General features: G+C 51.7%; 1 long non-coding RNA gene across 1 annotated transcript; it reads right to left on the reverse strand.

Annotated features, from left to right (window-relative positions):
• Nucleotides 1-8,730: 8,730 nt before the first annotated feature.
• Nucleotides 8,731-10,154, reverse strand: LOC144376998 (uncharacterized). The gene is made up of 2 exons (XR_013437464.1): nt 9,438-10,154; nt 8,731-9,125 (listed from the first exon to the last, which is right to left on the reverse strand). It is a non-coding gene; the product is annotated as an uncharacterized LOC144376998 (long non-coding RNA).
• Nucleotides 10,155-10,178: the final 24 nt, after the last annotated feature.

Consider the following 10,178-nt stretch of genomic DNA (forward strand, 5'->3'; position numbering starts at 1 on the left):
CATTATTCCCTAGAGCTTCTGAAGAAACACTGAGCTACCAGCATCTTCCTTTCAGCCTAGTACTATTGGTTTTTTGACTTTTGCCTCAAGAGTGGCAAGAAAATAAATTTCTGTTGCTTAAATCCACCTAATTTGTGGTCATTTGTTACAGTTACTGTAGAAAATTAATACAGATTTATTTTGGAACCCAGAGTGGGGTACTGCTGTAACAAATACCCAAAAGTGTGGAGGCAAGCTTTGGAATTGGGTAATGCGTAGAGGCTAGAAGATTTTTGAGGGGATACGGCGCCAGGGGTTGAAACTAGGGGCACTTAACCCCTGAGCTACATCCCCAGCCCCTTTTTATTTTGAGACAGGATCTCACTAAGTTGCTTCGGGCCTTGCTAAGCCGCTGAGGACGACTGGCCATGAACGTGTTGCGATCCTCGTGCCTCAAGCCTCCTGGGTTGCTAGGACTGCAGTTGTGCACCACCACGCCCAGAAAGGCTGGAGGAATGCTGAGAAGCATGGCAGAAGAAACCCACTGATCAGAACGATGAATGTTTGTGGCTGTTTGTGATGACTCTGAACAAAAGGAGAAAAATGTTACTGGAAACTGGAGAAGAGATGCCTGTTACGTAGTGTCAGGAAGTCTCCTCGTACTGTGCCCTTTAGCTGTATGGAAAGCAGAACTCGCAAGTGATGAGCTTGGATATTTAGCTGAGGTGACGGGCAAGCAAAAGTTGAAGGTGCAGGCTGGTTTCTTTTTGTTGAGTGTGGTAAAAGATACAGAGAGTTCCAAGAGGAACTGTCAAGCGAAAAACGAACCAGCACTTGATGATCTAGGATATTCTCAGATTGGAAAAGATGCTAAAACGAGACGGTGCACTGTTAGGAAAGGGTGTGCTAGAGGGCAGGCTGTTGGTGAGGCTCAAGCCCCTTCTGCTACTGCCGAGGGTATTAGGTGCCTGAGTCACAGATCCACGGAACCATGTCAGCACAAGCCAGAAGAGAGAGCAGATTCCCCAGGAAGGATCCGTGGAGCACCCTTTTATGTAGTGATGCAGATCCCTGGGGCAATACACAGGAGAAGCACAAGATTTTTAAGAATGGTAGAAATGCTGCCGTCTAGACTGAGAGAGGAACCGACAAAATGAAAAGGAAGACAGGTTGATGGACTCCAAGAGTTCTACAGACAGGAAGCAGGTTTATAAAACTGCTCAGCTCCAAACACGTGCTGCCCTTTAAAGAAAAGGAAGAATGAGCTGGGCGTGGCCGTGCACGCCTGTAATCCCAGCTACTCGGAAAAGCTGAGGCAGAAGGATGGCAAGTTCCAGGCTAGCCTCAGCAATTTAGCCAGACCCTGTCTCAACATAAAAAATAAAAAGGGCTGGGAGTGTGGCTCAGTGGTAAAGCACCACTAGGTTCAGTTTCCAGTACTGCAAAGAAAGGGTGGTGAGGGGAGGAAAAGAAAGAGGAAGAATTGCTCAAAGGGATGACTTTTAGGCTCAGAGATCAAAGCCGCAAGTGCAAAGGCTGAAACTGTGGGTCACAGAGGATTCACCTCCTCGAAGCCTAATGGAATTTGCCCTGTTGGATTTTGGAATTGCCTGGGACCCAGGACTCTTCTCTCTTCCATGTTCTATTTGGGAGTGGGGATATCTGTAACTGTTTTATACGGTGCCAATCCAACATTGCATTTGGGGAATGGATGCCTTGTTTTTCTAGTTCCACAATTCCAGAAATAAAAAGGGATTTTTTTTTCCCCCATCAGAATGGATTATACCAGTCTCTTACCCATACTTCATTTATAAGACAAAATTTGGGGCTTAAAATTATAATTGGATAAGATTTTTGCACTTGAGTGTGTTATTTTATTCATATGTTTTTACTGTCTGATTTTCAATCGTTTGCTAATTGAAGTCTAAGATCAGGGTGCGAGCAGATTCAGGGTCTAGAAAGAGCTCCCCCACCCCCACCCCACCCCCCCGGGCTTCCAAGATGGCACCTTCTTGGCGCATCCTCACGTAGAGGAGGGGACACAGGCGGAAGGGCAAAAGGTGCTAGCTGCTCCCTTCACTTTATGTATAAGGCCACTAATCCCATTCAAGAGGACTCCATCCTCATAACTTAAGGACCCTCCAAAGCCCCCACTCTTAATACTATCACATTAGCAGTTAATTTCCAAGGCGGAATCCCAGGACCACATTTAGACCACAGCATCACCCTCGGGCTTTTTTTGAGAAATGAGCATGTGGCAGTTTTGCTGAGGTCTTGGATACCCAAACGTCCCTTTATCCTCTGCTCATACTTGAATGATACTTGGGTCATCGTGGAATTCTAGGTTGGAGACACTTTTCCTTCAGAATTTTGGAGGGACTCTTTCCTGTCTTCTTGCTTCTTGGGTCGTTGTGAGGTTCAGATCCATTCTGATTCCAGACTCCTTGCTCTGACTCCTTCCGTGTTTATGGGGGCTTGTCACGTCCTCTTTTTGTCCCACTGTTCTCAAATTCTACATTAACTCTCCGAGGCACGAGGAGTTTGAAAACTGGTGTATGTCAGTTCTTGGAAATGGTCTTGAATTGTTGGATACTCTGTTCCTTCATTTACTTCTGTTCACTCTCGTAAATCAGGTACCGACCCTCCTAGATCCATCCTCTAATAGTCTACTCTTTCTCTATTTTCTATTTCTTTCTCTTTGCTTGTTTCTTGAATGTTCCATCAATGTTGTACGCTTCTTCTTGGGTTTCCATAGCTGCCTTACTTTTTAAAGATGTACGTTGATTCCAGGGGTTCTTCATGCTCTCCGGATGCTTACTTTCATAGAATCAGTTCTGATTTCAGGAATGCAACGCGCCAGTTCTCTCTCTGAGGATACTAAAGCTGGCTCTTCCCTTCTCCCCTCCCCCACCCCCTTCTTCCCCCTGCAGAGCCTCTGTTTCCTGCAAGTTGCTTTTTCATGCTTCCTGGGTTTGGTTCCCTTCACGTTAGAGGTTCTCCTTGGTTGGCTAATAATCCTCTGTCGCCTGCTCATTTTTCAGAATGGGGGGAGTTTAGCGGGGTGCGGTGGTGCATACCTGTGATCCCCGCTAAGAAGGAGGCTGAGGCTCGGAGGATCCCAAGTTCAATGTCAACTTGGGTAACAGTGAGACCCCCATCTCAAAATAAAAAAAGTCGGGTGGTGGGAGAGGACATTCAACGACTGATGGGCCACTGCTCAGCGTGTTGGCTTTGACCTTCACAGTGTGACGTCCTTGGCTGGATGTCTGCTGGGGAAGACTGACCTTAGGGCTCCCTTCCTGGGCTGGCCAGAGGCCCTAAGAAGGACAGCTGGAAGGTAAAGTTCTGCCACCCTGCTGGCCACTGAGTAACAGAAGAGGTTTGGGGGTCTGTTTTCAGCATGTGTCCAATCACTTAATCTCTGGAGGTGGCCCAGGGACACTCTGTTTTGCCATCTCCAGGGAAAAATTCCCAGTCTTATGCTAAACTCAGAAGGGGAAGGTCCCCAGTGGCATGGAGTAGGGAGAGGACCTAGGGATGGGATTCTCAGTTAGCTTTGAACTAATGCTCCTTTGTGTGTGTGGGGGGAGTGGGGGGGGCGAGGGGTGCTGGGGATTGAACCCAGGGCCTTGTGTGTGCGAGGCAAGCACTCTACCAACCCAGCTATGTCCCCAGCCCCTGCTTCATACTTTAACCTTTATTACCAATGCCAGGGGTTTCTGTTGCTGCCACCTCTGACATTTTGCTTCCTGGGTCTGTTAGTGAGAGAGGTCCATTGGTATTCATAATTTAAAGGTAGATTTGCCTAATTTCTTCCTGTAGCTCTAATGATTTTTGCTTTAAGTATTTTTAGGCATGAATTTATCTATCTATTTATTTTTTTGGTACCTAGGATTGAACCCAGGGGCCCTTAACTACTGAGCCACATCCTCAGCCCTTTTTTTTTTGTATTTTATTTAGAGATAGTTGAGTTGCCTAAGGCCTCGCTGAGTTGCTGAGGCTGGCTTTGAACTCCGTATTCTCCTGTCTCAGCCTCCTGAGCCACTGACATTACAGGCATGGGCCACCACACCTGGCCAGGCATGAACTAATTTAGAACTGCCATATCTTTTGTGAATGTGGCTTTTATTTTTAAACATTGTTAGTAAATAAAATATTTTGGTCTTAAAGCTCAGCTGTTGATAGAGGGGCACCGCCTTTCTTTTTTTTTTCTGGTAACTTTTTTCCATCTCCATTCTATACTGTCAGCTTGTTCGCTGCTGTGACTAAAAGGCCCAACCAGAACAGCTGTGGAGGAGGAAAAGTTTATTTGGGGGCTCCACGGTTTCGGAGGTCTCAGTCCACAGGCAGCTGGCTCCATTCCTCAGAGCTCAGGGTGAGGCTAACATCACGGCAGAAGAGGGTGGTAGAGGGAAGCATGTTGCTCAGAGAGCAGAGAAAGTCCCACTCACCAGATATGAAATACAGACCCCAAAGCCAAGCCTCCAGTGACCCACCTCCTCCAGCCACACCCTACCAGCCTTCAGCCACCACCAGTCAATACAGTCAAGAGGACCAACTCACTCAACTCTGATGAGCCAATCATTTCTCCTCTGAACCTTCCAGTATTGTCTCAAACGTGATCTTTTGGGGGACACCTCACATCCAGACTATAACAATACCTTATGCTTAAGTGTGTCAGAAATGTCCTTTTTCCCCCCCTAGACACAGTGGTACATGCTTGTAAGCCCAGCCAGCGAGTAGGGAGGCTGAGACAGGAGGATCACCAGTTCCAGACCAGCCTGGTCAACTTAGTGACACCCTGCCTCAAAGTAAAAATTAAAACAGATCTGAGGTGTGGCTCAAAGTGGCAGAGCAGTCACCTAGACTGTGTGAAAGGTCCTGGATTCAGTGCCTGGTACTACAAAAAATATATATATTTTTTCTTTATCATGTTAAAATGTACAGCTTAGTGGCATTAAGTGCATTCATACTGTTGGGCAATCATCCAGTTCTCCTTGATAATCTTATTGCTTTTTCATCTTCAATTCCTACATGACCTTTCTATGTGTAGGACTGCAATATCTGGAGGCCTACAGCATCCAGATCTGACGTATTGTTTCTGCTTCTCAGCCCTGTGGCTCACATGTTTATGTGCTGGTGGTCTCTGACGGGGAGCTCACCGCCCGATATCAACCAACGGGAATCTCATACACAAGGCAGACACTTTGTTCCAGAGAATATTTACATCTGCTTCTGTCGGGAGCCAGGGGATGCCACCAACATGGGACGCTTCAATGTTCCTTGAATGTCCTAGTTTGATAGAGGTGCCCAAGATTCAGCCCTTAATCTCCCTCTTGGCCCAGCTCCCAGCTTTTGGGAGTGAGGAAGCAGCTTTTGGAGATTTGTTGTTGATGTTGTTATTGCTGTTGTTGTTGTAGGTGGACACAATACTTTTTTTTTTTTTTTAGATTTTTAATATTTATTTTTTAGCTTTTGGTGGACACAACATCTTTGGTTGTATGCGGTGCTGAGGATCGAACCCAGGCTGCACACATGCCAGGTGAGCGAGCTACCGCTCGAGCCACATCCCCAGCCCCACTTTTTTTAAACTTATTTTTAGGTGGTGCTGGGATTAAACCCAGTGCCTCCTCACGTGTATTTGGCAAGTGCTCTATCACTAGCTGCAACCCCAGCCTGCTTTTGGAGATCTTGGTGGACAACAAGGCCTCAAAGAACCATGGCCTCTCTTTCTCTAGGATAGTGTGTGTGTGTGTGCATGTGTGTGCTCACTCACCAGGTTGCTCAGGCTGGCCTCGTAACTCCTAGGGTCACGTGATCCTCCTGCCTTGGCCCCTTGTGTAGCTGGGGCTACCGGCAGATCCACCATGCCTGGCTGAGGAGATGCTTTTTCTGTAGCAGAAAGATTCCCCGCTGCTCCAAGTCCACCACGTCCTAGGAGTAGAAATTCTCTAGCCCATTCCACACACCCCCACTAGAGCCATCTTTTGGAGATATAAATCTAATCACATCACACTCTTGTTTAAATCTTTCAATCACTCCCCTTTGTCTAGTATAAAATCTGAACTCTCAGTATTCAGAGCCCCACATGATCGGGTCCCTGATTCTCATGCAGCTTCTTATCTTTCCACTCCCAAATCCTCACCCTCGGGAATTTTTTCCAGGCCCCTCATCCAGGTTGAGTTCCTGAATATACTGCCAGAACACCCTGCTCTCCCCGCATCCTGACCCATCACACACAGCTATGATGAGATGTCCCCCTACACATGACACCCTCCCGGATCACATATTTCACAAATGCAGAAACTCTGTCTTGTGTACTCGCCTAGCATCAGCACCCGGCGCTGGGGCCATCGAACGATCGATGGAATGGATGAATGGTGCGTCTCTGGGCTTTCCGCGTTTTTCTTATTGATTTTTGCCAATTCTCTCAAGGGAAAGAGGTTGACACCTTGCCTTTGGCTGAGAATATTTTCCCTTTGTTACTTGCCTTTTTGTTATTTGCTTTCAACAGGATGAAGAACTTTTACATTTTCACTGTCAACAGACCTACGGGTTCTTGTCTGTTGAGATCTCTTTAAACACTTCCAAGTTGAAGAAAGTCCCTTCCCAGATTCTGGACAAACAAATGTCCTTCGCTTTTTTTTCTTTCTTTGCACAAACTGCCAGAAGGGCTCTGATCGTTTTTCTGTCCTGCTAAAAAATGTTTAACAGTCTCCTTAGAGCTTTTAGAATAAAGTCCAAATTCTTTAGCTTGGTCTCCCAGGCCCCAAACCTGAACCCAAGGGCTCATTACCACTGAACCACATCCCCTGCCCTTTTTGTTTTTATGTTGAGACAGGGTCTCTCTCAATTGCTGAGGCTGGCCTCCTGCCTCAGCCTCCTGAGTTACCGGGATTTGAGGTGTGCACCACTGAGCAGGGGACCCCTCCATTTCTAAATAGATAATGAAATCTTGTTTATTCTTTAAGGCCTACTTTCTCTAAAAAGCCTCACCTTATGATTCCTCCTGAGAGGGTGAATGGTGAAGGGATAAGAAGATAATCTTTCAAGTCAGACAAACGTGGATTAAAATCTAAGATCCTTCATTTTGTTAGTCAGTGGCCAAATCCTTTCCTCTTTCAAGTTCCCCCCCTCACCACCCCCCTTTTATTTTTTAGCCCTGGGTGTGGAACCTCATGCAAGTTCTCTCTCCCTCGGCTCCATCCCTCCACACTCCTCCTCCTTCCAGGGGCCCCAATCTTTAAAAGGGCCCCGAAAGCAGTGAAGGACCACTGCAGGGGGAACCGGGTGTGATCCCCTAGGTACCTGTCCTAGGCCCGTCCCTGCCACACCCTAGGACCGTCCCTGCCACACCCCGCATCCTGCCTCTGGGTCACCCCTCCCCTTAGTGGTCATGTTTTCCCGGAAGCTTGGTCCTGGAATTCCACCCGCTGATCAGATGGCTGAGCGTCCTCCGCGGCAGGCCAGGTCCCAGTGAGCCACCAGGTTCCACTCTGGGGAGCCAGGCCAGGCCCCAGGCGCCTTGATGGGACTCCTGGACTATTGGCTCGGAAACATCCCCCTCCTTCCTTTCTCCATTCGCGCTGCCGTGGCTCTGAAGAGGTCTCCAGCACCCCTGCCCCTTTCCCACCACCACCCCACAGTATGATGGCGAGTTCGGTGGAATTAAGCGGATCCTCCCGATTTTAGCTTGGGTCAACCGAGGCTCAAGCTGGCTCGTGTGTGGCTGGGTCTGGAACGTGTGACTCTTGTCAGGCAGGGCCCGGGAGGCCTGGGCACTGGGCTGGGGGACTGGGGAGCTTGGCCCTATTCTAGGCGGTGGGACAGGAATCCGGCTCTCAGGGCCTCTGCCCTGGAGGGGATGCGAGGCTCCCGAGGCTGCAGATAGCTCTGTGTAAGAGCAAGGACGAGGACTCCCTGCTGTGGCTTGGGTCTCCGCAGCTGAGGGTGAGGTGGGGACTTCCTGGACATGTGCCTGGACTCCAAATGTTCTATCTGCAAAATGGGGAAAGGTCTGTGTCTCAGGATCTTAGTGTTCTCCAAGGGCTTTCCTGGGCCCAGCCCTTGGCTCAGCCCAGACTGTCCCCAGGGCCTGACCTCACCACGTGGGCCTGACCAAATCTCTGACACCATCGCAGCCTCCACCCTGGGCCCTGCCCTTCCCCAAGAGCCTGGGCCTGACTCCAGCTCACTCTCCGGCCAGGGGGTAGCAGTGGTCTCGGGCAGGCCTGGAGGCCTCCGCAGGCACATCTGACCCCTTCCCTCCACACCGCGTCTTCCCCTCCCTCCCTCCCTCCCTCCCTCTTGAAATCGGAGCCGGGATCCTGGGAGAATTCTGGCTACAAAACATTCCACCCAGTTGTCCAAACACTCCCCACAGCTGGAGCAGGGAGTGGTGGCCAGGGGCAGCCCTTGACGGCTGTTTCCATGGAAACAGGCAGTCCTCACTCAGAGGGCCACCCTGGCTGCCCTGGGGGGTCAGAGGATTGAGAGGACAAAGGAAGAGTCCCCCTCCTCCCCAATCGCCACCAACACCCAGTCCCTCGGGCCTGCCCCAGGCCACCCTGCCAAGTGCCCGGGCCCAGCCAGGTGTGCACACTTGGCTCCCTCCTCCAGCCTGGAGGGGGCCGGGCAGCCTCCCGAGCCTCCCCTTGTGGCCAGGCCGGCTCCTGGCAGGGGGGGGCAAGCCCCTGGAGGCGACGAGGGCTTTTACTGGAAGTCCAGCCGGCCCAGCGCCTCAGTCTCCTGTTTTTGGTCCTGATTTTTCTAAGTCGCAGCTGAGGGTGAGGTCTTGCAAGCCGTCTCATGTCCAGAAAGCGGCGTCTCTCTGCACGGTGCCCCGTCCCGGCCTCAGCTTCCCCCCAGGGGCTGCGGGGCTCCACTGTCCCGGGCAGCCTGCCCCCGCGGGCTGAGCCCGTCCCCTCCTCCTGTCGGGGTGATGGGAGATGCTCCCCTTTCCCTCTTCCCGTTTCCCATTCATAGTTCCCAGGTGAGGCCGAGGTTGCCCGGCAGAGGAAGGTGGGGGCACCAGAGGGTTTAGTGGGGGGACGAGCCAGAAGCCAAAACAGGAAGGGGGTGGGGGCAGGCCGTGGAAACTTCACCGCAGGAAGGGAGGCCGGCATCTGGTCTGCATTAGGCCGCGCCTGGAAGCCCAAAGCCGGGGAGATATTGTTATCCGCTGGGTGGGGCCGCGGGGGCCTGCCTCCTCGCAGAGGCCAACGTGAGAGAAGAGGGAGCCGGAAGGAGAAGGGGAGAGGAAACCCTGCCTCCACCCAAGGCTGTGGCAGACACTGGTCCAAGGGGACTTTCTTTCTTTGATTCACAAGTTCACAGGGGAAAAGTGCTCCTTCCCATTTCATAGACAACGGTTGGACTGAGTCCCAGAGAGGTTAAGTGACTAGCCCAAGGTCACCCAGCCAGAGAAGGGCAGAACAGGGACTAGAATTCAGACTCACAGACATTCCACACCGGAGTCGAGGCTGACCGTGCGCCAGGCCAGGGGGTGCCGAGAAGGATGCCGCGAGGAGAGCAGGCAGGTCTCTGCCACAAGGCGGTCAGGATCTTGCGAGAGGATCTGAGAGTTCCCAAGGACGTTCATGACGCAAAGCTGAGGGCCCCAGTGCTGTGCTGCAGAGGGACAGCTTCCTGGAGGCCGGGGGATGAGCCGAGAGACAGGGTGGGATGGAAACGGCAGACGGAGGGCAGAGTGTGGGGAGGCAGGCGGCTTAGAGGGCGTCTGGGCCGTGGCTGCTGGCCTGGCGCACCTCAGAGGGTGACAGTGTGGCTGGGGAAACTGAGGCACGGAGGGGCTAGAAGGGCGGTTGATGCAGCCCGACTGACTCCAGGCCTGAGCTCCCAACTGCTCACAGAATGTCCCGTGGTCATGGTGGCCAAAGCGTGAAGGGCTACTGAGGCTGGGCTGGTGGGCCAGGGCCTGTCCAAGGCCACACAGCCAGCCGTCCGCAGGACCAGCCCGACAGGCTCTCTCCACTGTGCCGACCTGGGAGGAGACGGGTGAGGGGACAGCAGCCCCCTCTGTGCCTAGGGAAAGCCCTGGGCCTCAGGCTCTGAGGGGAAGCTTCGCACCCCCGGGCCCAGAGCCCAGGAAGGAGGGCCCCTGACTCTGGTGCTGCTGGGAGCCTGGGAGTTAATAATTATGGGTCGAGGAGATAGAGGCCCATCTGGAGGCTACGCCC

The sequence above is a fragment of the Ictidomys tridecemlineatus genome, chromosome 4 (assembly GCF_052094955.1).
Source record: "Ictidomys tridecemlineatus isolate mIctTri1 chromosome 4, mIctTri1.hap1, whole genome shotgun sequence".
NCBI lineage: Eukaryota > Metazoa > Chordata > Mammalia > Rodentia > Sciuridae > Ictidomys > Ictidomys tridecemlineatus.